We start from the raw sequence: 11,208 nt of genomic DNA, 5'->3' as shown, positions 1-11,208 counted from the left end.
TTGATAGAAGAAACATCTTACAAAAACTCTCCAGATTATTGACTTTTTTAAGTTTTTCTAGGAAGCGTTTTAGATGAATGCTTATTAGCATTTGTCAGTATGTACTTTTGCAAAGTGTTTCTGTGCCGCAATCAGTTAGTGTGTACGGCTATTAACCAAAAGGTTGGTGGTTCAATCCCACCCAGGGACGTAATTGACCTTGTTATCAGATTTTGGTGATCTTTAAGTAGACAAGTCAAATTTCATACCCCTTGTTATGGTGTAGGGTACCTGGCCTTCTCTGATGTAATCAGAGTTAGATTTGATTCAGTGATTTTATAAAAACATCTAGGAAGCACAATTTAGCAGTGGGTTGCAGAGAAAAAGAAATATGCTGGCAAAAAAATCAAATTGCGTGATTAAACAGCTCTTCATTTTCTGGCTTTATTTTTATGCTAACAAATTTGTTCTCTGAAAAGTGTCCACAAAGCCAAGTCTCTGATTAACACCTTTGTAGGGATGGTTTTTCACCTATTACTAAATTAAACTTGCTTCATTGGAAAGGCAGCAAGATGTATCCTCATTTCAATGTCTACTGAAATAATACAGGTTGACACCAGGAAACATTAACGCCACTGCATCCTTGCTGCTTTCTCATGTGGAAGTCTGTTTAATGTGAAAACAAGGTGATATCTAATTAGCACACAGGTAAGGAATTAAGAAAATCTTTATTTAAGGGTGAAGATGTTTCTCACAAAATTGTTGACCCAATGCATCATTGAAATTCAAGCTGGAAAGATGATTTTAATATATCACTTGTACATTTTGTATTGCTCTTCTGGTGACAATGTAGTTTGTTTTTATCAATTACCATTTTAATAATAGGGTAAAGAAAATGAAGTGGATTTTTGAAAGAAAACAATACTGTCAATATACTATTAAAACAAATTAAAATGGTAAAAGTTATTGTACTTTAAGTAAAAATAAAAGAGACAAAATATCAATCCCAGTTTTGGATTACTTTAATTAACAAAAAAAAATGCATATAGCAGAGGATAGTTTCAATCTGCCTACCTCTGGGTTATGGGCCCAGCATGCTTCCATTGCAGTACTCTGCTGCACATGTAAGTGCAAGAGATCCTGAAGCACTCACTCATCATGGGAAAGTACCAATGTGTTTCTTCGTTGGTTGATAGAAGAAACATCTTACAAAAACTCTCCAGATTATTGACTTTTTAAAGTTTTTCTAGGAAACGTTTTAGATGAATGCTTATTAGCATTTGTCAGTATGTACTTTTGCAAAGTGTTTCTGTGGCGCAATCAGTTAGTGTGTACGGCTATTAACCAAAAGGTTGGTGGTTCAATCCCACCCAGGGACGTAATTGACCTTGTTATCAGATTTTGGTGATCTTTAAGTAGACAAGTCAAATTTCATACCCCCTGTTATGGTGTAGGGTACCTGGCCTTCTCTGATGTAATCAGAGTTAGATTTGATTCAGTGATTTTATAAAAACATCTAGGAAGCACAATTTAGCAGTGGGTTGCAGAGAAAAAGAAATATGCTGGCAAAAAAATCAAATTGCGTGATTAAACAGCTCTTCATTTTCTGGCTTTATTTTTATGCTAACAAATTTGTTCTCTGAAAAGTGTCCACAAAGCCAAGTCTCTGATTAACACCTTTGTAGGGATGGTTTTTCACCTATTACTAAATTAAACTTGCTTCATTGGAAAGGCAGCAAGATGTATCCTCATTTCAATGTCTACTGAAATAATACAGGTTGACACCAGGAAACATTAACGCCACTGCATCCTTGCTGCTTTCTCATGTGGAAGTCTGTTTAATGTGAAAACAAGGTGATATCTAATTAGCACACAGGTAAGGAATTAAGAAAATCTTTATTTAAGGGTGAAGATGTTTCTCACAAAATTGTTGACCCAATGCATCATTGAAATTCAAGCTGGAAAGATGATTTTAATATATCACTTGTACATTTTGTATTGCTCTTCTGGTGACAATGTAGTTTGTTTTTGTCAATTACCATTTTAATAATAGGGTAAAGAAAATGAAGTGGATTTTTGAAAGAAAACAATACTGTCAATATACTATTAAAACAAATTAAAATGGTAAAAGTTATTGTACTTTAAGTAAAAATAAAAGAGACAAAATATCAATCCCAGTTTTGGATTACTTTAATTAACAAAAAAAATGCATATAGCAGAGGATAGTTTCAATCTGCCTACCTCTGGGTTATGGGCTCAGCATGCTTCCATTGCAGTACTCTGCTGCACATGTAAGTGCAAGAGATCCTGAAGCACTCACTCATCATGGGAAAGTACCAATGTGTTTCTTCGTTGGTTGATGGAAGAAACATCTTACAAAAACTCTCCAGATTATTGACTTTTTAAAGTTTTTCTAGGAAACGTTTTAGATGAATGCTTATTAGCCTTTGTCAGTATGGACTTTTGCAAAGAGACTCTGTGGCGCAATCAGTTAGTATGTACAGCTATTAACCAAAAGGTTGGTGGTTCAATCCCACCCAGGGACCTAATTGACCTTGTTATCAGATTTTGGTGATCTTTAAGTAGACAAGTCAAAATTTCAAACCCCCTGTTATGGTGTAGGGTACCTGGCCTTCTCTGATGTAATCAGAGTTAGATTTGATTCAGTGATTTTATAAAAACAGCTAGGAAGCACAATTTAGCAGTGGGTTGCAGAGAAAAAAAATATGCTGTCAGAAAAATCCAATTGAGTGATTAAACAGCTCTTCATTTTCTGGCTTTATTTTTATGCTAACAAATTTGTTCTCTGAAAAGTGTCCACAAAGCCAAGTCTCTGATTAACACCTTTGTAAGGATGGTTTTTCACCTATTACTAAATTAAACTTGCTTCATTGGGAAGACAGCAAGATGCATCCTCATTTCAATGTCTACTGAAATAATACAGGTTGACACCAGGAAACATTAACGCCACTGCATCCTTGCTGCTTTCTCATGTTGAAGTCTGTTTAATGTGAAAACAAGGTGATATCTAATTAGCACACAGGTAAGGAATTAAGAAAATCTTTATTTAAAGGTGAAGATGTTTCTCACAAAATCGTTGCCCCAATGCATCATTGAAATTCAAGCTGGAAAGATGATTTTAATATATCACTTGTACATTTTGTATTGCTCTTCTGGTGACAATGTAGTTTGTTTTTGTCAATTACCATTTTAATAGTAGGGTAAAGAAAATTAAGTGGATTTTTGAAAGAAAACAATACTGTCAATATACTATTAAAACAAATTAAAATGGTAAAAGTTATTGTACTTTAAGTAAAAATAAAAGAGCCAAAATATCAATCCCAGTTTTGGATTACCTTAATTAACAAAGAAAAAAATGCATATAGCAGAGGATAGTTTCAATCTGCCTACCTCTGGGTTATGGGCCCAGCATGCTTCCATTGCTGTACTCTGCTGCACATGTAAGTGCAAGAGATCCTGAAGCACTCAATCATCATGGGAAGTACCAATGTGTTTCTTCGTTGGTTGATAGAAGAAACATCTTACAAAAACTCTCCAGATTATTGACTTTTTTAAGTTTTTCTAGGAAACGTTTTAGATGAATACTTATTAGCATTTGTCAGTATGTACTTTTGCAAAGTGTTTCTGTGGCGCAATCAGTTAGTGTGTACGGCTATTAACCAAAAGGTTGGTGGTTCAATCCCACCCAGGGACGTAATTGACCTTGTTATCAGATTTTGGTGATCTTTAAGTAGACAAGTCAAATTTCATACCCCCTGTTATGGTGTAGGGTACCTGGCCTTCTCTGATGTAATCAGAGTTAGATTTGATTCAGTGATTTTATAAAAACATCTAGGAAGCACAATTTAGCAGTGGGTTGCAGAGAAAAAAAATATGCTGGCAAAAAAATCAAATTGCGTGATTAAACAGCTCTTCATTTTCTGGCTTTATTTTTATGCTAACAAATTTGTTCTCTGAAAAGTGTCCACAAAGCCAAGTCTCTGATTAACACCTTTGTAGGGATGGTTTTTCACCTATTACTAAATTAAACTTGCTTCATTGGAAAGGCAGCAAGATGTATCCTCATTTCAATGTCTACTGAAATAATACAGGTTGACACCAGGAAACATTAACGCCACTGCATCCTTGCTGCTTTCTCATGTGGAAGTCTGTTTAATGTGAAAACAAGGTGATATCTAATTAGCACACAGGTAAGGAATTAAGAAAATCTTTATTTAAGGGTGAAGATGTTTCTCACAAAATTGTTGACCCAATGCATCATTGAAATTCAAGCTGGAAAGATGATTTTAATATATCACTTGTACATTTTGTATTGCTCTTCTGGTGACAATGTAGTTTGTTTTTATCAATTACCATTTTAATAATAGGGTAAAGAAAATGAAGTGGATTTTTGAAAGAAAACAATACTGTCAATATACTATTAAAACAAATTAAAATGGTAAAAGTTATTGTACTTTAAGTAAAAATAAAAGAGACAAAATATCAATCCCAGTTTTGGATTACTTTAATTAACAACAAAAAATGCATATAGCAGAGGATAGTTTCAATCTGCCTACCTCTGGGTTATGGGCCCAGCATGCTTCCATTGCAGTACTCTGCTGCACATGTAAGTGCAAGAGATCCTGAAGCACTCACTCATCATGGGAAAGTACCAATGTGTTTCTTTGTTGGTTGATAGAAGAAACATCTTACAAAAACTCTCCAGATTATTGACTTTTTAAAGTTTTTCTAGGAAACGTTTTAGATGAATGCTTATTAGCATTTGTCAGTATGTACTTTTGCAAAGTGTTTCTGTGGCGCAATCAGTTAGTGTGTACGGCTATTAACCAAAAGGTTGGTGGTTCAATCCCACCCAGGGACGTAATTGACCTTGTTATCAGATTTTGGTGATCTTTAAGTAGACAAGTCAAATTTCATACCCCCTGTTATGGTGTAGGGTACCTGGCCTTCTCTGATGTAATCAGAGTTAGATTTGATTCAGTGATTTTATAAAAACATCTAGGAAGCACAATTTAGCAGTGGGTTGCAGAGAAAAAGAAATATGCTGGCAAAAAAATCAAATTGCGTGATTAAACAGCTCTTCATTTTCTGGCTTTATTTTTATGCTAACAAATTTGTTCTCTGAAAAGTGTCCACAAAGCCAAGTCTCTGATTAACACCTTTGTAGGGATGGTTTTTCACCTATTACTAAATTAAACTTGCTTCATTGGAAAGGCAGCAAGATGTATCCTCATTTCAATGTCTACTGAAATAATACAGGTTGACACCAGGAAACATTAACGCCACTGCATCCTTGCTGCTTTCTCATGTGGAAGTCTGTTTAATGTGAAAACAAGGTGATATCTAATTAGCACACAGGTAAGGAATTAAGAAAATCTTTATTTAAGGGTGAAGATGTTTCTCACAAAATTGTTGACCCAATGCATCATTGAAATTCAAGCTGGAAAGATGATTTTAATATATCACTTGTACATTTTGTATTGCTCTTCTGGTGACAATGTAGTTTGTTTTTATCAATTACCATTTTAATAATAGGGTAAAGAAAATGAAGTGGATTTTTGAAAGAAAACAATACTGTCAATATACTATTAAAACAAATTAAAATGGTAAAAGTTATTGTACTTTAAGTAAAAATAAAAGAGACAAAATATCAATCCCAGTTTTGGATTACTTTAATTAACAAAAAAAAATGCATATAGCAGAGGATAGTTTCAATCTGCCTACCTCTGGGTTATGGGCCCAGCATGCTTCCATTGCAGTACTCTGCTGCACATGTAAGTGCAAGAGATCCTGAAGCACTCACTCATCATGGGAAAGTACCAATGTGTTTCTTCGTTGGTTGATAGAAGAAACATCTTACAAAAACTCTCCAGATTATTGACTTTTTAAAGTTTTTCTAGGAAACGTTTTAGATGAATGCTTATTAGCATTTGTCAGTATGTACTTTTGCAAAGTGTTTCTGTGGCGCAATCAGTTAGTGTGTACGGCTATTAACCAAAAGGTTGGTGGTTCAATCCCACCCAGGGACGTAATTGACCTTGTTATCAGATTTTGGTGATCTTTAAGTAGACAAGTCAAATTTCATACCCCCTGTTATGGTGTAGGGTACCTGGCCTTCTCTGATGTAATCAGAGTTAGATTTGATTCAGTGATTTTATAAAAACATCTAGGAAGCACAATTTAGCAGTGGGTTGCAGAGAAAAAGAAATATGCTGGCAAAAAAATCAAATTGCGTGATTAAACAGCTCTTCATTTTCTGGCTTTATTTTTATGCTAACAAATTTGTTCTCTGAAAAGTGTCCACAAAGCCAAGTCTCTGATTAACACCTTTGTAGGGATGGTTTTTCACCTATTACTAAATTAAACTTGCTTCATTGGAAAGGCAGCAAGATGTATCCTCATTTCAATGTCTACTGAAATAATACAGGTTGACACCAGGAAACATTAACGCCACTGCATCCTTGCTGCTTTCTCATGTGGAAGTCTGTTTAATGTGAAAACAAGGTGATATCTAATTAGCACACAGGTAAGGAATTAAGAAAATCTTTATTTAAGGGTGAAGATGTTTCTCACAAAATTGTTGACCCAATGCATCATTGAAATTCAAGCTGGAAAGATGATTTTAATATATCACTTGTACATTTTGTATTGCTCTTCTGGTGACAATGTAGTTTGTTTTTGTCAATTACCATTTTAATAATAGGGTAAAGAAAATGAAGTGGATTTTTGAAAGAAAACAATACTGTCAATATACTATTAAAACAAATTAAAATGGTAAAAGTTATTGTACTTTAAGTAAAAATAAAAGAGACAAAATATCAATCCCAGTTTTGGATTACTTTAATTAACAAAAAAAATGCATATAGCAGAGGATAGTTTCAATCTGCCTACCTCTGGGTTATGGGCTCAGCATGCTTCCATTGCAGTACTCTGCTGCACATGTAAGTGCAAGAGATCCTGAAGCACTCACTCATCATGGGAAAGTACCAATGTGTTTCTTCGTTGGTTGATGGAAGAAACATCTTACAAAAACTCTCCAGATTATTGACTTTTTAAAGTTTTTCTAGGAAACGTTTTAGATGAATGCTTATTAGCCTTTGTCAGTATGGACTTTTGCAAAGAGTCTCTGTGGCGCAATCAGTTAGTATGTACAGCTATTAACCAAAAGGTTGGTGGTTCAATCCCACCCAGGGACCTAATTGACCTTGTTATCAGATTTTGGTGATCTTTAAGTAGACAAGTCAAAATTTCAAACCCCCTGTTATGGTGTAGGGTACCTGGCCTTCTCTGATGTAATCAGAGTTAGATTTGATTCAGTGATTTTATAAAAACAGCTAGGAAGCACAATTTAGCAGTGGGTTGCAGAGAAAAAAAATATGCTGTCAGAAAAATCCAATTGAGTGATTAAACAGCTCTTCATTTTCTGGCTTTATTTTTATGCTAACAAATTTGTTCTCTGAAAAGTGTCCACAAAGCCAAGTCTCTGATTAACACCTTTGTAAGGATGGTTTTTCACCTATTACTAAATTAAACTTGCTTCATTGGGAAGGCAGCAAGATGCATCCTCATTTCAATGTCTACTGAAATAATACAGGTTGACACCAGGAAACATTAACGCCACTGCATCCTTGCTGCTTTCTCATGTTGAAGTCTGTTTAATGTGAAAACAAGGTGATATCTAATTAGCACACAGGTAAGGAATTAAGAAAATCTTTATTTAAAGGTGAAGATGTTTCTCACAAAATCGTTGCCCCAATGCATCATTGAAATTCAAGCTGGAAAGATGATTTTAATATATCACTTGTACATTTTGTATTGCTCTTCTGGTGACAATGTAGTTTGTTTTTGTCAATTACCATTTTAATAATAGGGTAAAGAAAATTAAGTGGATTTTTGAAAGAAAACAATACTGTCAATATACTATTAAAACAAATTAAAATGGTAAAAGTTATTGTACTTTAAGTAAAAATAAAAGAGCCAAAATATCAATCCCAGTTTTGGATTACCTTAATTAACAAAGAAAAAAATGCATATAGCAGAGGATAGTTTCAATCTGCCTACCTCTGGGTTATGGGCCCAGCATGCTTCCATTGCTGTACTCTGCTGCACATGTAAGTGCAAGAGATCCTGAAGCACTCAATCATCATGGGAAGTACCAATGTGTTTCTTCGTTGGTTGATAGAAGAAACATCTTACAAAAACTCTCCAGATTATTGACTTTTTTAAGTTTTTCTAGGAAACGTTTTAGATGAATACTTATTAGCATTTGTCAGTATGTACTTTTGCAAAGTGTTTCTGTGGCGCAATCAGTTAGTGTGTACGGCTATTAACCAAAAGGTTGGTGGTTCAATCCCACCCAGGGACGTAATTGACCTTGTTATCAGATTTTGGTGATCTTTAAGTAGACAAGTCAAATTTCATACCCCCTGTTATGGTGTAGGGTACCTGGCCTTCTCTGATGTAATCAGAGTTAGATTTGATTCAGTGATTTTATAAAAACATCTAGGAAGCACAATTTAGCAGTGGGTTGCAGAGAAAAAAAATATGCTGGCAGAAAAATCCAATTGAGTGATTAAACAGCTCTTTATTTTCTGGCTTTATTTTTATGCTAACAAATTTGTTCTCTGAAAAGTGTCCACAAAGCCAAGTCTCTGATTAACACCTTTGTAAGGATGGTTTTTCACCTATTACTAAATTAAACTTGCTTCATTGGAAAGGCAGCAAGATGCATCCTCATTTCAATGTCTACTGAAATAATATAGGTTGACACCAGGAAACATTAACGCCACTGCATCCTTGCTGCTTTCTCATGTGGAAGTCTGTTTAATGTGAAAACAAGGTGACATCTAATTAGCACACAGGTAAGGAATTAAGAAAATCTTTATTTAAGGGTGAAGATATTTCTCACAAAATCGTTGCCCCAATGCATCATTGAAATTCAAGCTGGAAAGATGATTTTAATATATCACTTGTACATTTTGTATTGCTCTTCTGGTGACAATGTAGTTTGTTTTTGTCAATTACCATTTTAATAATAGGGTAAAGAAAATTAAGTGGATTTTTGAAAGAAAACAATACTGTCAATATACTATTAAAACAAATTAAAATGGTAAAAGTTATTGTACTTTAAGTAAAAATAAAAAAGAGCCAAAATATCAATCCCAGTTTTGGATTACCTTAATTAACAAACAAAAAAATGCATATAGCAGAGGATAGTTTCAATCTGCCTACCTCTGGGTTATGGGCCCAGCATGCTTCCATTGCTGTACTCTGCTGCACATGTAAGTGCAAGAGATCCTGAAGCACTCAATCATCATGGGAAAGTACCAATGTGTTTCTTTGTTGGTTGATAGAAGAAACATCTTACAAAAACTCTCCAGATTATTGACTTTTTTAAGTTTTTCTAGGAAACGTTTTAGATGAATGCTTATTAGCATTTGTCAGTATGTACTTTTGCAAAGTGTTTCTGTGCCGCAATCAGTTAGTGTGTACGGCTATTAACCAAAAGGTTGGTGGTTCAATCCCACCCAGGGACGTAATTGACCTTGTTATCAGATTTTGGTGATCTTTAAGTAGACAAGTCAAATTTCATACCCCTTGTTATGGTGTAGGGTACCTGGCCTTCTCTGATGTAATCAGAGTTAGATTTGATTCAGTGATTTTATAAAAACATCTAGGAAGCACAATTTAGCAGTGGGTTGCAGAGAAAAAGAAATATGCTGGCAAAAAAATCAAATTGCGTGATTAAACAGCTCTTCATTTTCTGGCTTTATTTTTATGCTAACAAATTTGTTCTCTGAAAAGTGTCCACAAAGCCAAGTCTCTGATTAACACCTTTGTAGGGATGGTTTTTCACCTATTACTAAATTAAACTTGCTTCATTGGAAAGGCAGCAAGATGTATCCTCATTTCAATGTCTACTGAAATAATACAGGTTGACACCAGGAAACATTAACGCCACTGCATCCTTGCTGCTTTCTCATGTGGAAGTCTGTTTAATGTGAAAACAAGGTGATATCTAATTAGCACACAGGTAAGGAATTAAGAAAATCTTTATTTAAGGGTGAAGATGTTTCTCACAAAATTGTTGACCCAATGCATCATTGAAATTCAAGCTGGAAAGATGATTTTAATATATCACTTGTACATTTTGTATTGCTCTTCTGGTGACAATGTAGTTTGTTTTTATCAATTACCATTTTAATAATAGGGTAAAGAAAATGAAGTGGATTTTTGAAAGAAAACAATACTGTCAATATACTATTAAAACAAATTAAAATGGTAAAAGTTATTGTACTTTAAGTAAAAATAAAAGAGACAAAATATCAATCCCAGTTTTGGATTACTTTAATTAACAAAAAAAAATGCATATAGCAGAGGATAGTTTCAATCTGCCTACCTCTGGGTTATGGGCCCAGCATGCTTCCATTGCAGTACTCTGCTGCACATGTAAGTGCAAGAGATCCTGAAGCACTCACTCATCATGGGAAAGTACCAATGTGTTTCTTCGTTGGTTGATAGAAGAAACATCTTACAAAAACTCTCCAGATTATTGACTTTTTAAAGTTTTTCTAGGAAACGTTTTAGATGAATGCTTATTAGCATTTGTCAGTATGTACTTTTGCAAAGTGTTTCTGTGGCGCAATCAGTTAGTGTGTACGGCTATTAACCAAAAGGTTGGTGGTTCAATCCCACCCAGGGACGTAATTGACCTTGTTATCAGATTTTGGTGATCTTTAAGTAGACAAGTCAAATTTCATACCCCCTGTTATGGTGTAGGGTACCTGGCCTTCTCTGATGTAATCAGAGTTAGATTTGATTCAGTGATTTTATAAAAACATCTAGGAAGCACAATTTAGCAGTGGGTTGCAGAGAAAAAGAAATATGCTGGCAAAAAAATCAAATTGCGTGATTAAACAGCTCTTAATTTTCTGGCTTTATTTTTATGCTAACAAATTTGTTCTCTGAAAAGTGTCCACAAAGCCAAGTCTCTGATTAACACCTTTGTAGGGATGGTTTTTCACCTATTACTAAATTAAACTTGCTTCATTGGAAAGGCAGCAAGATGTATCCTCATTTCAATGTCTACTGAAATAATACAGGTTGACACCAGGAAACATTAACGCCACTGCATCCTTGCTGCTTTCTCATGTGGAAGTCTGTTTAATGTGAAAACAAGGTGTTATCTAATTAGCACACAGGTAAGGA

The sequence above is a fragment of the Pseudophryne corroboree genome, unplaced genomic scaffold (genome assembly GCF_028390025.1).
Source record: "Pseudophryne corroboree isolate aPseCor3 unplaced genomic scaffold, aPseCor3.hap2 scaffold_1014, whole genome shotgun sequence".
Taxonomy (NCBI): Eukaryota; Metazoa; Chordata; class Amphibia; order Anura; family Myobatrachidae; genus Pseudophryne; species Pseudophryne corroboree.
Note: the sequence above shows the minus strand (reverse complement) of the source record.